We start from the raw sequence: 18,685 nt of genomic DNA on the forward strand, positions 1-18,685 counted from the left end.
TCTACCAAGCTCACCCACCACAGGGGTTGCTTGGAGCCTGCGAAGGCCCCCCCGCCTGCTGCCTCTCAGCTGCTAACTCAAAACCAGCAGAGAAAAGCAGACCATCACATGGAATAGGAAGACTTTTTTAAAAAATTATTTTATTTATTTTTTTGAGAGAGAGAGAATAAGCGCACGAAAGAGAGCACAAGTGAAAGGGAGAGGCAGGGGGAGAAGCAGGCACCCCGCTGAGCAAGGAGTCAGATGCAGGGACTCTGATCCCAGGACCCTGGGATCTTGACCTGAGCCAAAGGCAGACGTTTAACTGACTGAGCCACCCAGGTGCCCCAGGAAGATTTTTTTTAAAAATGAGATTTTGTTAATAGAGAATTTAAAGATTAGTATCTTACTCCACGGATCTTTTTGGTGATAGGAGGTTATTTTCCCAACTGCTGGCAGTTAATTGTCCTCTTTATTAATTTTCTGTTGGTGACGTTGAATGTGGTGGGAACACAGGATTGGCAAGACCAGGGCTTTGCATCCATTAATGTGCATGCACATCCTCTGAATACTTTGAGAAATACAGATTCCTCGTCAGTGGGTCTGGGGCGGGGCCTGAGAGTCTGTATTTCTGGATGCCAATGTTGTGGCATCTACAGACCAAGTTTTGAGTAGCATGGAACCAAATCACTTCAAACTGTCCTTCTATTCCCCAGGATCTATGCGAAGTAGAAAATCTAAAGATTATCAATAATTTTATTTTTTTTCAAAGCAACAGACAACCAAAAAAAGAAAAGCGTCTGATTTCATTCTTCCTTTATTAATTTTTCTGTGGAAGACTTCATTTTCCTAGTGTCCTGGGAATAAGTCAGGTGTTGGGTTGAATAGGCATTTCTTCCTCTCTTCGATCCCCAGTGCCACAGAGAAAGGCTGAGCTGCTCCCTGTTGGTTCGCCCCCTTCTCAGAATTTTCCTGTCTAGTCTTCTTGCCTCTGCCTGATGTTTTTCCCTATAAAGATTTAGTTCTTTATTGAGCGGAGACAGATTATAGCAGGAATGTCACAGTTGTTTTAGCTTGTGCAGTTGGTCACATTATTTTGAGATTAGCCTGAAATTAGATCACCGCTAAAAACAGCCATAAAAATAATATCAGCACACAATATCTTACTCTAAATTATTTGGCTGCTTTGGATCAGTCCAATCTAAATGCTACAGCCTTGTTTTTATTTTTAACTTTTTATTTTGAAACAAAGACTCAGAAAAAGATGCAAGAATAGTGGTTTCATGCACCCTTCAGCCAGCTTTCCCCAAGGATAACATCTTACAAAACCATCGTACAGTATTAAAAACAGGAAATCTACGCGGGCACAGCACAGTTAAGTACAAGACTTACTCGGATTTCACCAGTTTTTACAAGTGCTCTTCTTTTTTTAGCGGGGAGAGTATACAGGACCATGAAATTATATAGATTCATGTAACCACCACCACAATCTGATTGTTAAAGTCTATTGTCCCCCAGGATTCAGCCCGGAGCCCTATTCAAGTTCTCTTTCTTCCCCGAACCTTCTCATCCATAATTGTGACGTTAACTATCTTTTGTATTTGGATAATTCCCAAATTGATAAGCCTAACCTCTCCCTTGAGCTCTATTCCTAACCATTTCATGGCCCATTTCGGACACCCACTGAATATTTTATCTGCACTTCGCACTTCAACATATTCAAAATCGAACCAGTATTCCTTCATTTTTAAACTAGCCTGTCTGTGGGGTCCTAGCACCCTGTAGCCCCAGCCAGAATGCCCAGGGATCATCCTAGATGTATCCATCAGCCATATCTCACCTTCACATAATGAGAACAGCTGACACTCCTCTGGTGTGTACCGGGTGCCCCACACTCAATGTGAATTAGCTCATTTCATCCTGAGAGCAATCCTAAGCATTGTCAGAAATGGCTCCAAGTTCCCTGAAGCCTAAGACTTGTACAGTTTTAGGGTTCCTTTTAAAGAAAAAGAACAGAAAAATACAAATATCAGGGAATCTTGCAGTATGCTACACCATGGATGAACCTTGAGAAAGACATTGTGTTAAGTGAACAAAGCCAGTCACAAAACGACAAACACTGCATGAATCCACTTACATGAGATATTTGAAATCATTAAGCTCAGAATCAGACTAGAGTGGTGGTTTCCAAGGGCTAGCAGCAGAGGGAGATGGGGAGTTGCTAATCAATGGATATAAAGTTTCAATTGCACAAGATGAATAAATTCTAGAGATCTGCTATGCAACGTAGTGCCATAGTTAACAACACTATTTGCACACTTAATTTTTTAAGAGGATAGATCTCATGTTAATTAATTGTTCTTATGACAAGAAAATAAAATTAAAAAAAGAAAATTACAAATATCAAAATTAGTACTTACAAAAATAAATACTTGGACTGGCACAAGTGATGGGTCCTGAATATTGACCCTCATTAGTTTCAGGACACATCCGCCCTCAAGGAGGGGGTTATTCTTATTTCTGTTTTACAATGAGGCAACTGAGGCACAGAAAGTTTGCATACTTGACCAGGGTCCTCCTGCCGTGGGAGGTCCCATTGCCCGTTGGCCTCCTATGTGACCTCCTGACCACTAAACAACTCCCCTTTGTCCATTCTCCACGCTGACCCCAGAGGCATCTGGGCACAGACCATGTCTCTCCTGATTGGAAGGCATACCTAGTTCCTTACTACTTTTAGGATAAGTGTTAAACTCTTTTCCATGGGTTCTGGGCTGTATCTGGCACTTGATGCTGTGGGATGCTGAAATGTCAATGGCTGTCCAACACTCCACACTTCCAACTCCTGTACACATGCCCTTCCCACTGCCAGTCTGGCTCTCTTCCCATCCCCTCTACACTCAATGCTCTTTACCAATCTTTTTCTGAATTAGAAATAGCATTATTGGTTACTTTTAGCTTATAGGAGTAATACATAGTTTAAAAGAACAAAATATGTACAATACAAAAAAAGCATGAAGAATTAAATGAAAACCACTAGGTCTGTAACCCACTTGTCTGGGAAGAAGCACTATTAACAATTGAGTGTATACACTTTCCATTTTTCCTGAATGTCAGAGTGTGTGTGCTTGTGTGTGCTTGTGTGTGTGTGTGTGTGTGTGTGTGTGTGTGTGTGTGTTCTAGTCTCTAAAATTGGGATATGTTACTATGTTGGGGTTTTTTTTTTTCATTTTTATCAGACTACTGGACTCTCCCCCTAAATACTTTGTTGTTATTTTAATGCACATCTCTTTGGTTACTGGGAAAGCCAAGCATCCCTTTATGTGTTTCTTCTACTAAGAGTTGCCTGTAGATATCTACCCTTCTCTGTTGAGCTTCTCCTAAGGATATTGGTTATATACATTACAATATTTTTTCAACTTTACCTTTAGTCCTTTGACTTTGTAATGATGTAATTTGGAATGATGTAATTTCATATCCTGTTGGCGCCTTTAGAATAACCACCATATATTTTTACCTCTGCAGCACACAATTGAGTACAATGCCCAATACAATCAATGGTGAACAAATATTTGGGGAATGAATGGGTGGTCTAAAGACACATCACCTCATTTTAGGGTGCCCAGTGTATTGGAGATAAGGTTTCATCCTCTGATTTCCTTATCCCTTCTCACAGAGAACTAAGAGCCAAATCCTGTGAATTCTACCTTCAAAATGTCTTTAAACATCCCACTGTTGCCACTCTCGTTCAGACTATTGTCACTCCTTACCTGGACTTCTGTAATAGGCTCCTCTTTCTGGTCTAACTCAATCTTTTCTTCATCTGTGATCACAGTTTTCTTTTTTTTCTTTTTTTAAAGGTTTTATTTATTTATTAGAAATAGAGATCACAAGCAGGGAGAGAGGGGCAGAGCGAGAAGCAGACTCCCTGATGAGCAGAGAGGCCGATGCAGGACTCGATCCCAGGACCCTGAGATCATCACCTGAGCCAAAGGCAGACGCCTAACTGACTGAGCCACCAAGGCTCCCCTATACCACAGTTTTCTAAAATATAATCTGTTCACTTCACTCTTCTGCTTAAAATCTGTTAATGATTCCATATTGCCTGAAGAATAAATGTGAAGTCTTCAAAAAGGGCCTAAGAGCCTCCATAACATCTGGTCAGATGTCCCATGTCAGCCTCACCCCTTCTCCTCCCCTCTTTACACCTTCTCCACTCCAGACAGACTACACTTCTGTACCCTTTGCTCTCTAGATCTATCTCAAATGCCACAACTACCCTGGAAACTTGTCCTCTCCTTGCACCAAAATAACCACACTGCTCTCCCCACCATCAGCCCCACCAGCACCACCACAACCACCCTTGCCTCGGGCACTTCCCTCTAAGTCTCTGGACTTTCTCATTATTTTGAAGCTAATCTCATATTTCTCTCCCCATCCCATCTTCCTGCCTGCATAGGAATTCTGGTTCAGCAATTTCAAAGAAACAAATATCTGAGTGCCTATTATGTATGAAGCACCGACTCTATTTCTGATACTCAACTCAGTTTCCAGCTGAAATCTTGAGCACAGCTGAGTTCTGAAAATATATTAGTTATAAAAGGCTAGAAGCCTCAGTGTACTTGTGTGTGTGTGTGTGTGGTTTTAAAACAGTGTAATTTGAGCTCCTCTTAGAGCCGGGGATCTGAGAACAAACGGGGAGGTAGATGTCCGTGTTTTGCCAGCCTTGTTAGTTAAACAGGCAAAGGAGAAGCAGAACTTCTCTGCCTCTGGTAGCATCCTTAACCTAAAGAATTTTTGGTTCAAACAAACAATAGACACACATATTACAATTACTTTCATTAAACTTTTAAAAAATAATACATTCTCTGAATAAGTATAAATAATCATTTGCCTCGGCAAATTTACAGTCCATAATTTTTTTGTGCATTCCCTGTTCTTGCTGCAACATGTTCAAAGTCTAAATATTACAAACAAAAAGGGGATTCAAGACACGTATAAGACTATTCATAAACTCTAAAATGATCACGGCTACAAAATTTTAAAGCTCATTGGCTTTCTTTCAAGGAAATGATCAGTTTAAGATACTGTAAACACGTCAACAACAACAACAACAACACTGCTTCTTTGGTCGCTTCCTATCTCCCTTCCATTCTACCCACAGATGCTTCATGAGCTGCTGGGGATACAGGGATAAACAACACAGGCATGTCCTCTCCCCTCCCGGGGCTTACATGAGCTTCCAAATAAACACAAACCAAGCCAGAAAGCTTTTGAGGAAGAAGGGCCATCCACAACAAAACAGAGAGAATTTCAGCATTCGGATCATGTTTATCAATCACTGAAATAGAATATGACTTCCCCACAATCTCTATGATTCCCAGCCAAGATATTTTTATTCCTCCTTACTTTAAAAAAATTGTCAATAGGAAGTTATTTCTAATATGTTATTTCTATGCCTTTCCTAATAGAGTTGAAAGCTAAGGTGTTAGAACCTAAAACATCTTGTCAACTTAATCAGTTGGTTCCTGTGTGTGTCAAATTCAATATTTAGAGAAGTCAAGCTATCTATATTTTCAGATGTTTGTTTTGTATTTTCCAATCAATTTTTACTAAAGTGAAAATTTAAAACCCTAATGTATCAAACCATAAGTTTCTTGAGCATAAATATAATGTTTCAAAAAATAAATTGCAGGGTTTTTTTTTAAATACTTCCATTTTTCCCTAGACTGAATCAGCTATTGATTTGCTACCAAGGTCTTTGTCCCATCTGTTTTTCTTCCAAGTGTCAACATCTTGTCCATGTCACTGTTCATTAAGACTTTAAATAGTGAAAGACCCAGACAGAATGAAAAAAAAATATTAATTCATTCAGTCACTTAAAATCTATTGCAGAAGCTGTAGTAGGAAAAAATAGAATTATTAGGAATATTGTGATGGAAAGCTTATCTGACATTCTAGCTTTACACTCCTCAGGATAACTGGCGTCATAGTATGAGCAGACATCTTAGTTAAGTGACATACAACAATGTGTCTCCAAATCTCAGTATGATTTCACCATTGTTTTTTTTTGGTTAACTCTGAGTTTTCATTTTCATTTGGAACTATAACTTATTCCAGTTGTGAAGACTGCCTGGACTCTGGTTTGGAATGTTTCCCAACCCAGGCATTACCCTCTTTCAAAATGATCTTTGCTCAGACTTGGAAATACATAAGGATCTGGGTTGCCATGCTTGACTTTAGGGTGACCCTAACACAACTTTGTGTACTTTTATTATTTTTACTCCTAAAAGTAAAGCAAAAACCAAAGGATTTTAGGAATTATCACTCTCCTCTGACAAATGGGAAATTTTCCCTATGCTTTCCATTCCCAGTTTCCCTCATTCCTCTCTCACACTCACTCAGTAATTCACGAAAAATCCACGAAGCACTTAGTGTGTGCAAGGCAGCCAACTCAGCACTGCAGGAAAGCACTGACCTGGATCCAGGGCTGACCCTCCAGGCTCTTGCCTTCAGAAGATGTTGAGGCCTGGTAGAGGATGGGACAAACATCCAGCCCTTAAAAAACAAAGTGCTCCCTTAAGTGCCTTCTGAAAGGAGGGATATAGTGCTTAAGTAAAATAATAATGATTAATAATTATCATAAAGTTTATTCCTTTACTCACTCATGAGCAATCCTCCCCGGGCAAGTCGCTTATGATTTCCTTCTAGAATTGAAGAATGCATTTGCAGAAGGAAGGTGGGGCCGCTGCTGGTGCCGTGCCTGGCATGGGGGCAGGAAGAAGCAGGGAGTGAAAAGACTCTTTCATTCCTCTGGCAAAGGCAGCCTTGCAGCTGGGGCCACGGTCTGCTCCGCTGGGCCTCGGCCTCCTGAGAGACAGCATGTGTTCGTCTCAAGATACGAGGCTGCGCCACCAGCCGTGCGCAGCAGCCAGGAGTGGGGAAGGCAGTTATATGACCCATTTAATTTGATAAAACGTGCATAAACATTTTATTTTCCCTTCAAATCAAGAATAGCTACGGAATTTAAACTTTTACCTGTCATCCCTCTGCCTTGGAACTAGGATGGTGAATTTCTGATTAATGCGGGCACGTCAGTATATCCTTACCCCATTGGCTTCCTCACCTGTAAAACGAGAAGGTGGTAACAGATGTTCTTAAGGTTCCTTCCAAATGAAAACAAATATGATGTTTAAATCAAGAGAATTTCAAGTGACTCACACTTGACTGCTAAGGAAAAGAATATATTTTAAAAAAACCCCACTATCTGCCTATTTTCCTGTCAGCCTTTTTCCATCATTTGAGATTACTTATTATAACCTAGTGACTCCAGTTTGTGTTTATTATTCCTCCACTAACATCTCTGGCTTAAAACAAGCAAAACTGTAAAGGCTTCTATTCCAATCCAAGATTTTTTTTTTTTTTTAAGATTTTATTTATTTATTCGACAGAGACAGAGACAGCCAGCGAGAGAGGGAACACAAGCAGGGGGAGTGGGAGAGGACGAAGCAGGCTCCCAGCCGAGGAGCCTGATGTGGGGCTCGATCCCAGAACGCTGGGATCACGCCCTGAGCCGAAGGCAGACGCTTAACCGCTGTGCCACCCAGGCGCCCCTCAATCCAAGATTTTAAACATGGACACACGCACATACCAGGTGACGCAGCATGGAAATGAGAGCCCAGCTGACACGTAACTGCACGGTTCCCAAACTTCAGCAGGCATTACAATCACCTAGCTAATTTGGTAGGTAAAGCGAGCCCAAGGGTTAATGTTTTTAAGAAGTTCTAAGTAATACTGATGCTGCTGGTCCAGGGCCACACTTTGAAATCCACTGCTTTTTAGCAGAATTCCCATGGAGACCTAACCCCAGGCATCTGTTCTCTTCAATCCTTCAGGTCAGACCGTGCCCCAGGCAATAGTTTCTCCCCTCGGCTGTTTATCCACTGCCAGCAAGTCCTGATGATACCGGTGTTTTCCCTCCTGTCAAAGTACTTTTCCACCTATTCCTAACCGACTGCCCACCCACTTCTCTATTCCCTTGACAATTTCCTTGACAGGATTTCAAGCCACTGTTAAACTCGTATTTTCATACCTAGCATGACGTTTTCCTTTTGCTCTGTTTTATTTTTGCAGCAGATTAAGAACTATCACTAGGGCACATCCCTTTTTAATCCCTCGGTCATTGTGGTCCAAAGCTCTGCCAAAAGTTCTGTGCTGCCCAGAACACAAAATGAATGGAAGAATGAGAGGTCAGTCAAGTCAGGGTAGCAAGGCAGAACATTCGCAGAGCGTTTAGCTCACGTGTGTAGAGGGACAGTACCGTGTCTGTTGTACCAAGTGTTCATCTTTGCCTTAAGCAGGATATGAGCCTAAGATGGGGAAGGAAGGATTCTGTTTAAAATTTTTATTTTGTGGGGCGCCTGGGTGGCACAGCGGTTGGGCGTCTGCCTTCGGCTCAGGGCATGATCCCGGCGTTCCGGGATCGAGCCCCACATCAGGCTCCTCTGCTAGGAGCCTGCTTCTTCCTCTCCCACTCCCCCTGCTTGTGTTCCCTCTCTCACTGGCTGTCTCTCTGTCGAATAAATAAATAAAATCTTTAAAAAAAAATTTTTTTTATTTTGTGGTATTTAGTAGATAATCTTTAGTAACAGAGAAACAGCTTTATATCCCTAATTATAGGAAATGGTTTTCGATTAATCCTTCTTTATAACCAATGTGTTCTCAGATCCCTATCTATGAAGAGGGGACTAGAGAATAAACTATGCTGGAAGTCTATGGTATAGCAATAAAGAGGAAGAAGGTGTTTTTATTTGTATGAAATAAAAACCATAATTTCTTAAGGTACTTATTGACTTAAATTCTTAAAAGGCTGATACCTTACGCTAGAGGTATATTTACACACCCGATTCTCTTTTTATCTGCCAATATGAGGAATCAATCCTGATATCTTGTTAGAGTGCCAGCATTTAAACAAAATAAGACAATTCTGGAGGCTTACTTAGCAGCCCTCTTTCTTTTTTTTATGTAAACTCTACATAAAAGAGTTTGGTGACTGCATGGGTTGGGGGAATTTCACCCCTGTACTAGAAAGATCCAAGCTTCACTTGTAGACAAGCCTGCTGAAGCCAGCCACTCATCCCTGCCCTTCCAAGTTCTGCCCACCCACTGGTCCTCCCAGGTAGTAAGGCATCTCTTTTCCATTCATGGCCATTATGACTAATTTCTAAAATTACATGTATGTTTTTAGTATGCACTGTGCGTGTGTGTGTGTGTGTGTGTAAAGGTGAGAGTAAGGGTTACTATGCCTCCGGCTTCACTATCCTAGCCATTGCCCTCCATCTCAAGAATTCCAAACTTCTTTTCATCTAATGCTTCTGAATTAGAACTTTCTGCTAAACTTAATTTAGTCAACAGAACTTCAAGCTTCCCTTTAAAATGGCTTAAATATATGAAATAATTTCTTTTTTGATAGCTGCTCAGTGACATCTTTGACACTTCACATTTCCACAAACATCTATCGTATTTTACTAAAGAGATTCCAATGTCACATGAAACTCATCAACACATTACCTTGACTCTCGTGGCAGTGTTGTGAATTATTACTGTGGGCAGAAGCTATCATATTACTCCATGACTTTTATCAGTATAGATCAGTGGTGACCTAAACAGTTCCTTTTTCTAGATGTCTTTCATTTTTTTCGTCTTTAATTAGACTTGAGGTACTGGAGTGGCCATTGCTTTTGTAAGTGAATGTTCTCAGTTCTGCTATTCATAATGCAAAGATGGATACTTGCTAATTATTTACTCTGGCCAGAGGCATTATTTATTTACAGAGCTGGTAATGTTTTATGACTTGTGAACTGGTCTACACCCATGGTTTTGCTCTTGTTCTAAATTTTGCTTTCCATTTAATTGTAACCTTGAGCTAAAACAGATACTGTTTGTTTTTAGCTTTTCATTAGGTATTCAGGTCAAGAAGATAACAGATCTCCTGCTTGAACTCTGAACACAGAAGTTCTTCAGGATCCTTTAAGAATTGGATCCCTTCAAGGCTGAAACTGCTGTTCTCAGCAGCTTGGTAAATCTACATGAGACTTTTCGTGATTTGTGCCATGGTTGTGTATACCTACTGTGGAGTTGCTGAGACAATAAATGTTAATGATCCCCAGCCCCCGTGATATGCCTGCCAGAGGAAGTGGCCTGGAGAGAGAACAGCTGTCAAGGCCTTGCCTCGCCTTTGCTTCTCATGAAGACAACAGCATTCTCCAGAAGCATTCCTTCCCCCCCCCCCGCCCCCCGCGCCCAAAGATTGAGTCCCATCACCAGCAAGCCCAGACATACTCAGGTTTCTAGAGAGGATACTTGATGACTGACCTACCTCAGCCAGCGGGAGCCCCCAGCACAGCAGATGACCAAGGAAAGAGCTTGATACTCCCTTTTGAAAGGGAGTCAGATCAGTGCAAACCAGAACATTCTTTCTGAATAGAAAAAACTCTATTAGTCATGAAAATGATTCCACCCCTCATACTGTAATCTCAAGTCTATGAATAAATCCATGATAATGATGATGATGATGATGGCTTAATTCTTATACATCTAGGGGTCGGTCGACATGATTTGCAGAGCAAAATCACACTCCAGAGGCAGAATCAGCAGCCACAAATTTTATAAAGTGTTTACATTCTTTATTTTTATTCAATGAAGAACATTAGGGATATATGATTCATAATCTGCGGCAACACCTTTTCAAACCCCTTCCTCCACTCTCCAATTTTCCTGTATGCGCCGGGGTCTCTACTATATCAGTGCTTTAACATTGTCTCTCCAGGCTCCATCTGTCTTACATTGAACTCTTCCTCTTCTTTCCTGCTCCTTTTTTTTTTTTAAGATTTATTTATTTTATTTGAGAGAGAGAGAGAGAGAAAGCAAGAGAGCACGAGTAGGGGGTGGGCCAGAGGGAGAGGGAGAAGCAGACTCCTCGCCGAGCAGGGACCCGGACTCAGGACTCCATCCCAGGATCCTGGGATCATGACCTGAGCTGAAGGCAGACACTTACCCGACTGAGCCACGCAGGTGCCCCTCTTTCTTGCTCTTAACTATGCTAGATACCTTGACTTCTATTCTAGCAATCAAAAACACACCCTCTTTAAGTGGATGAGAGATGGGGATACCTGGCTAGGCATTGTGTTTACTATGTTACTGGACTGGGTTTTGGAAGTGGAGGATCAGGAAAGGCATCCTACTTAATTTTAAAGTTAACTTTTGCTGCAACAGAATTGCTGTCCTTCATTATGCTATTATCACATTGCAACCACATATTAGATGCAGTATTTCTGTTTTGAAGTCTTACCAGCCCCGTTATAAAGGAGACATCTCAGCTTCAGAGATTATTAATATTCCCATGGGGACGTTGCCTAAAAGTGGAAAAGTCCAGTTCTGAATTCAAATCTTTCTTCCCCCAGAGTCTACACATCTGAACATTTGTCACTATGTTATCCTAAAGAATTAATTCAAGGGAAAAAACAAGTGTTTGTACACATCATTTAGATTAGATACAGGCCAAAGCATCAAGGCACAAAAATATGCATATGATTCGGTAAATTATTAACCAGCAACTTAATATTAATAGACTTATGTGGCCATGGAAGCATTATAAAACAGATTGATAAAAAAATTAAATGAAGTTTGGTATACATATAGTTATGATCATTTATGTTATAAATGATTATAATCATTTAAAACTAAGCATAGAGAATTAAAAATCATAAAAGTCATAAAGATTGCAAGATATGTCTATTAAGGTGAAGGGAAAGGGGTCATGTGTTTCTCTAAGAGTAAACTTTAAATGACTTCTTGTCTTTTGAAAGAAAGATTGTCATTCCTGTTTGTGCTGATTCTGCTGACCACAAACTTGGCGAGCTCAGAGTCAAGCTGGGAAAGCTAAACCTCCCATTAATCTGGTAGATCGAGACATTTCATATTTTTCAGCTTCTTATCCTGTTTCTACCCAAATAGTACTTCACAGTGAAATAACCTAAAACAAAGCCAGCCAAACCTCTGCTCTCCTCCCTGCAGGGGGCACTGTGGGCTTGTTTAAATAGAAGACTGGCAGCGCCCCGCACAGGCCAAGCAGTCAATTAGCAGTTTCACTTTACAGCTCAGCCTATGATGGGAACTGTTCCTCTGATACCGGCCCTGGACACTGAGCATTTCCTATTCTCCCTTTCCCTGCTCCCCCAGACCACTCTGCTATTCGTCCAAGGATAAAAGAGCTGCTGAATATGAAGTGTGACTTGGGAGATGTGTGTCAAATCTTGAAGCCTTGCTCCTAAGGTAAATGGAGACCCTATGCTGACGGGATTTGGCAGGGAAGACGTATTTGAAGTCAGGCTCTCTCAGCAGCTCAAAATCGCCTTTCTGCTGGTGGGAAGACAGCCTTCCTGAGGGCCTGGATCCTCAGAGGGAAATATTCTTTTCTTTTTCTTTTAAATAATCATTGTGGTGTTTATCACTTTCATGAAAGAGTGGAGTTTGAAAAGGAGACTGACCATTGCATATAACATAACCTGCTGTGCTCACGGGTCAATTAATGCATTTTCTCTAAAGAAGTACCTCTTTATTCTAGAGGGGCGTGTGGATTCTCTCTTACTAGACAACCGGCATGGAAGGTCAGGATTTAACAACTCTACCATTCTCTTTGGCAGGTTTATTTCAAATTCAGTTGTTTTCTTTTATAGTTCAGCACTCTAGGAAGCCTCACTTTGCTCCAAACATTCAGAGTCTGAGCTCCTTTGCTCCAAACATTCAGAGTCTGAGCTCCCAAAGAGTGAGGCATTCTGTGCATCTGGGTAAGAGCTTGTGATTGATGGTGTGTGATTCGTCCATCCATACACACTTAGGTTGCTTCCATATCTTGACTATTGTAAAAAAAATGCTGCAAGGAACATAGGGGTGCAGATATCTTTTTGAATTAGTGTTTTTGTTTTCTTCAAATACTCAGAAGTGGCATTGCTGCATCATATGGTAGTTCTATTTTTAATTTTTTCAAGAACCTCCGTACTGTTTTCCATAGTGGCTGTACCAGTTTGCATTCCCGCCAACAGTGCACGAGGGTTCCCTTTTCTCCACATCCTCTCCAACACTTATTATTTCTTATCTTTTTGATTATAGCCATTCTAATAGGTGTGAAGTCATCTCTCATTGTGGTTTTGATTAGCATTTTCCTGGTAACTAGGGATGTTGAGCACCTTTTCACATACCTGTTGGACATTTGTATGTCTTCTTTGTAAAAATATCTTTTCAGATCTTCTGCTGATTTTTTTGCCTTTGCTTTTGGTGTCAAATGATTGCAAATGCTCTTAATGCCACTGAATTATACACTCAAAAATAATTAAAATGGTAAACTTTATGTTTTGTCTATTTTATCACAATTTTTAAAAATCACAAAACTAAGATGAACCTTGTGTTTTCCTATAGATCAGCTTGCCACTTCCAAACCTAAAATGTTCTTCCTGATATTTGTTCCTAACCAATGCCCTTGCCTCTGTCTTGAACTCTACACAGCCACCCAGACCAGGCTTGTGCCAGAATCACACTTCAGTCCATTGCTGTCTGACCAGTCAGGCTCCCTCCCTCTTTATCTGGCTTCATCCAGATCCCTGGAATGTTACCTTGCCTGAGATTTGCACTTTCCTTTTATGCCCTTAACTGTCCCTCCGCCTGTAACTGGGAGATTGTATATCATGCTTTACTCTCTCCCTCTGGCTTAGATTCTTCCCTGTAGGTGCTCAACTTTGCTGCCCTGTTTGAGGGCTGACAGAATAGATGCATATGCCACATACTTCCTCTGCTTTATTATTGTCTCCAGATCCCAGTTCACATGTGTTACATCTGTGAAGGCAGGCTGGAGGCACTGCTTGAAATAGCATTCTCCTCTTTTTTTTTTTTTTAGGATTTTATTTATTTACTTGAGAGAGAAAGAGAGAGCAAGCGAGAGAGTGAGAGAGAGAGAGAGCACACAAGCAGGGGGAGAAGGGTAGAGGGAGAAGCAGGTTTCCAACTGAGCAGGGAGCCCTATTCAGGGCTCTATCCCAGGACCCTGGAACCATGACCTGAGCCAAAGGCAGATGCTTAACTGACTGAGCCACCTGGGTAGCCTGCATTCTCTTCTTTATCATAGATTCAGACTTTTGTGGAAAAATTGATACTTATGATTTGGGAGGAAGTTATGTATTTACCATATTCATCTATATCAAATGCTAATAAAAAACCTCAGCTCACTTATGATGAAGAACATTACATGATATATATTGGTTGGAGGTAACGACATCCTCATCTTGGTGACATGTCTCTATTTCAGGGATAGAAACTCCTCGATCCAAGTGTCTTGCTCTCTCCCCTCTTAGACCACCAAGTCTGCAATGCAGCCTCAAAAACAGCTAGTTGTTATGAAACATATCAAGCCATAATAAGATTCTTCATTACTTGAGAACAATAAATTGTTACATGCTCAGTTGGAGAAGGCATTGCCTTCAGAGGAAAATATTTTGATAATGAAAGTATGCTTGACTTGGTAAGATATCCTATACACCCTGCCATCTCAAATGTTTGTTGAGAGTGATGGTGATTCCACTAGGAGTGAATAAGCTTAGTGCCATTTAGACATGTCATTAGTTACTAAAAAAAATATTCAGGGAAGTAACTGCTTTTATATTTATTCATTCATGCACTCACGCATGGATTCCACAAATACTATTGAATGTCTGCTGTGTGTCAAGCACTGTTCTGGGAGCTATGATTATAGTGGCATGAGGGTGAGTCCAAGGTTCTCTTTCTTTACTTCCTATTCTTGGAGTTTACATATGAAATATTGGTCCCAAGCACTCCTAAAACTCGAATGTTCTGGAAGTTGTCTGAGGCTGACCATCAAGGTCAGACATAATGGGAACCCTCCTCCTATTCTCAGCCCAAACAGTCCTATTTCTCTTTCTTAGATGGTTTCTCTTCCTGACACAATTTCCCACATGCATCCAAAACAATGCCCATGGGTGAAGTCTTGTGGAAAAAAAAAATCACCTTCTTCAAACTATAATACCACTTGTCTGCCCTTAAATAGGATTGACTGCTCTTTTTTCTCTTTCTGAAAGTCTTATCTGAAACTCAAGTAATCACTAGAATTCTGAAATTTGAATATATATAATCTTTTAACTTCGTCTTGTGTGAATCATAAAGCATTAGAAAAAATTAGCTTTACAATCTTTCTTGCTGAAAAAAATTCAATTTTCTTTTGGTCTCAGCAAATTGGCAGAAGGGATTTTGGCAAAAGGCAATCTATTATTATCACCTTAGGATTTATTGGAGACAAAAATGGGACCATTAGTTAAAAACTATAATATAGACTATATTTTGGTGTTTATACTTCTAGTGAAACTGTGTAAAACAAGACGATCCCTATTGGAAATAAGATTTTAGAGCAGCAGGGTGATTTTAAGATCTACTGAGTCCATCCTATTTAAGAACCTTAAAAAACAATTTTAATGAAATTCTAGTCATCCTTAATATAAGAATGTTAATTACCAAGGAGTAATTAAAAATTTGTCCAAGCCCAAAGAGACTGCCCATGTGGGCAACTGAAAAAAGTAGAAATTTCCCTTCACAACTATAATTTGGAAAGAAAATTTCTAAACCATACTATTTACAAAGACACCTTCTTCCTCTTTGGAAAAGACTTGGACTCAATATAACACTTAGCTGATGATGTGGAATTTTGAAAAATTTCAGCCAGACACGGATGGCACAAGCATTACGAGTGCTGACTAATGAGCTTATCAATTCTACCCGGCACTGCAAACACCGGCATTTCCTGGTTTCATTAGTAATCTTGTTGCCGCTATAACATGTTACCACACATTTATTGTCTTAAAACACACCTTTATTCTCTCACAGTTCTGGAGCTCAAAAGCCCAAAATGAGCCCTATAGGGCTACAGTGAAGGTCCCCCTTCTGGACCCTCCAGGGGATGGTCCATTCCTTGCCTCTTCCAGCTTCTAGAGGCTCCCATATTCCTTGGCTCATAACCATTTTCTCCCAGCACTCCAATCTTTTCCTTCCCTCATGGAATCTTCTACTGTTCTCTCTCATAAGGACACTGGTGATTCCTTTGGGCCCATCCAGATAATCCAGGATCATCTCCTCATCTCAAGATCTTCACCTTTACCTCTATGAAGTCCCTTTTACCATGTAAGGTAACATTCACAGGTGTTGGAGATGAGGGTGTGGATATTTTCAGGCACTATTATTCAGCCTATCACACTGAGCAATCAGAGTCCGTTATTTAACTTCTGCAAGCCTCTCAAAGGGAAAAAAATAAAGATATTTTGTAAACTCTAGAAAGATGATAGCCATGTTAATATTTATGCCATCTCTAGCTCTGTGGATCTATGAAAATTTCACCCCAACCAGGAGAGTCTGCATCACTGATTTTCAGTTTATTAGGCATAAATGACAAATTGTGCATATGTAACATGTACAATATCATGTGAATATCTGACATACATCTACTTCATGAAATGATGACAATTAGGTTAACACATCTATCAGCTTATATAAAGCTACTTTGTGTGTGAGAATGCTTAAGGTCTACTTGCTTAGCAACGTTCAAGTACACAACACAGTGTTCTAAACTAGGCACCATGCTGTACATTAGACCCCCAGAGCTTACTCACCTTCTACCTGAATGCTTGTGACTTTGACCAGCATCTCCCCATCTCCCCCACTCTTTCACTGTTCTGTTTCTATGAGTTCAACCTTTTTTTTTTTAGTTTCCACATTTAAGTGAAGTCATATAGCATTTTTCTTTCTCTGTCTGGCAAATTTCAATCAGCATAATGTCCTCTAGATTCATTCATGTTGTTGCAAAGGCAGGTGTTACTTGTACAGCAATTCCTTCCCAGCTGGAGACTCTCCTAAAGCTCTTATGAGTCTTAACCAAAGAAAGGGGTTGAGTCTATGGTTGATCTTAAAAGAGAACCTAGCATCCCATTGCCCATAATGCTGAGACAAGCTGCACAGAGGGTCCTTTTGGACCAACGCCTGTCCCACCGCCGAGTCAAGGTATGAGGGGTGAGTGAGCAATCACTGACATTATAAGGTGCAGTTGGGGTAGAAAAATATCTGTTGGCTTCTACTTAATCTACATGTTCAGATATCCTAGAACAAATTTTTATTCTCACCATCACAATATGCTGAGAGTTCTAAAATCAGAAGCAGTTGATCCAGTTTGGAAATATGAGGGTGGATGTAACAGAATGGAACAAAGGGACATGGAGGTAAGACAGTGAGTGTGGATAATGGTATGTGGGTTGGAGAAGGAATTAAAGGACAGTGAGGTACAGATCAACTACGCAGCTGGTATTTGCCAATTAATACTATAGCTGTGAAATAAGAAAAAAAAAAGGATGTGATAGCAAGTTAGTGATTATTTCAGGATGAAAGACTTACCAGTACAATAATTATCTGTTTTAAGCACTCGTTTTTACAGAATATCACACTCATTAACAACTTTAAAAAGTGACAAGATTTAGGTACAGTCTGAAGGTGATAATTAATTGGTACCATATATATCTTGTAATGTAACTAAAAAGAAATGTAGGTTTAGTTACAAAAATGTAATTACACACAAAGGTCACAACTTCTTTTGGGAGACTAATTGATGGTGTTTGAAATGCTTCCAATTATTCTAAACTCTACTTTTTGTTTAAGAACAAACCTGAGGATGTTTAAAAGTATGCATTAGGGGAGCCCGGGTGGCTCAGTTGGTTGAGCGACCGACTCTTGATTTTGGCTCAGGTCAGGATCTTGGGGTCCTCGGATTGAGCCCCACCCCATGTGAGGGCTCCACTCTCAGTTTGAGATTCTCTCCCTCTGCCCCTCCACCCACTCATGCTCTCCCTCTCTGAAACAAATAAATAAAATCTTTTAAAAAAGCAAACATTTAAATTTTTGAAAGCATGAGTCAATGGAAATTTTAAAACTGCTTCATAAACATTTTGTTAAAATCTGTGGAATGCTAGGAGGGAGGCAAGATTGTGGAAGAGTAGGGGACTTCGTTTCATCCTGGTCCCTTGAATTTAGCTAGATAACTATCAAATCATTCTGAACACCAGTGAATTCAACCTGAGATGTAAGAAAAGAATTGCTGGAATCCTACAAATAGAAAACTGACCACTTTTTGCAAGGTAGGAGGTGTGGAGAAGTGAATCTGAGGAGATATATCAAAAGATAAATGACGGGGGCGGGGGGGAGCCTCTGTAAACTGGCCATCGGAAAGTGATATAGCCCTGGAGCACAACATCAGAACTTTTAGAAGTCTGCTCCAGGGAGAGACATCCCTGCCTGAAAGGTGCTCAGGTGGCAAAACGGGGCAGAATCCTAGATGGCACAGTGCAGGATCCCCAGGGTCACAGGAAGACCAGGGGTGCCTGAGCCAGCAGAATTCTCAAGCATTGGAGCATGGGAAACCAGCTACAAATAGTAAGCCCAGGAGTGGGCTCTCAACTCCGTTTGCCATAAACCGCAAACTGCGGCATGACAGGGCAACCACTCTCCATACAGGGACCCTGCAAAGGGCAGAAATGCAGCGACCCCCTCCTTCCCCTGTAAGGGGCAGCATGGGTGTGCACAAGAGCAGGTGACCCCTCTCCAGGTGGGG

The 18,685-nt window shown here is 40.8% G+C and overlaps 1 long non-coding RNA gene across 1 annotated transcript; it reads right to left on the minus strand.

Moving 5' to 3' along the window:
• Positions 1 to 843: 843 nt before the first annotated feature.
• LOC109491169 lies at positions 844 to 6,726 on the minus strand. Its single transcript, XR_002144505.1, has 4 exons — positions 6,642 to 6,726; positions 6,455 to 6,534; positions 1,820 to 1,975; positions 844 to 987 (listed from the first exon to the last, which is right to left on the minus strand). It is a non-coding gene; the product is annotated as an uncharacterized LOC109491169 (long non-coding RNA).
• Positions 6,727 to 18,685: the final 11,959 nt, after the last annotated feature.

Source organism: Ailuropoda melanoleuca, chromosome 7, assembly GCF_002007445.2.
Source record: "Ailuropoda melanoleuca isolate Jingjing chromosome 7, ASM200744v2, whole genome shotgun sequence".
Lineage (NCBI taxonomy): Eukaryota > Metazoa > Chordata > Mammalia > Carnivora > Ursidae > Ailuropoda > Ailuropoda melanoleuca.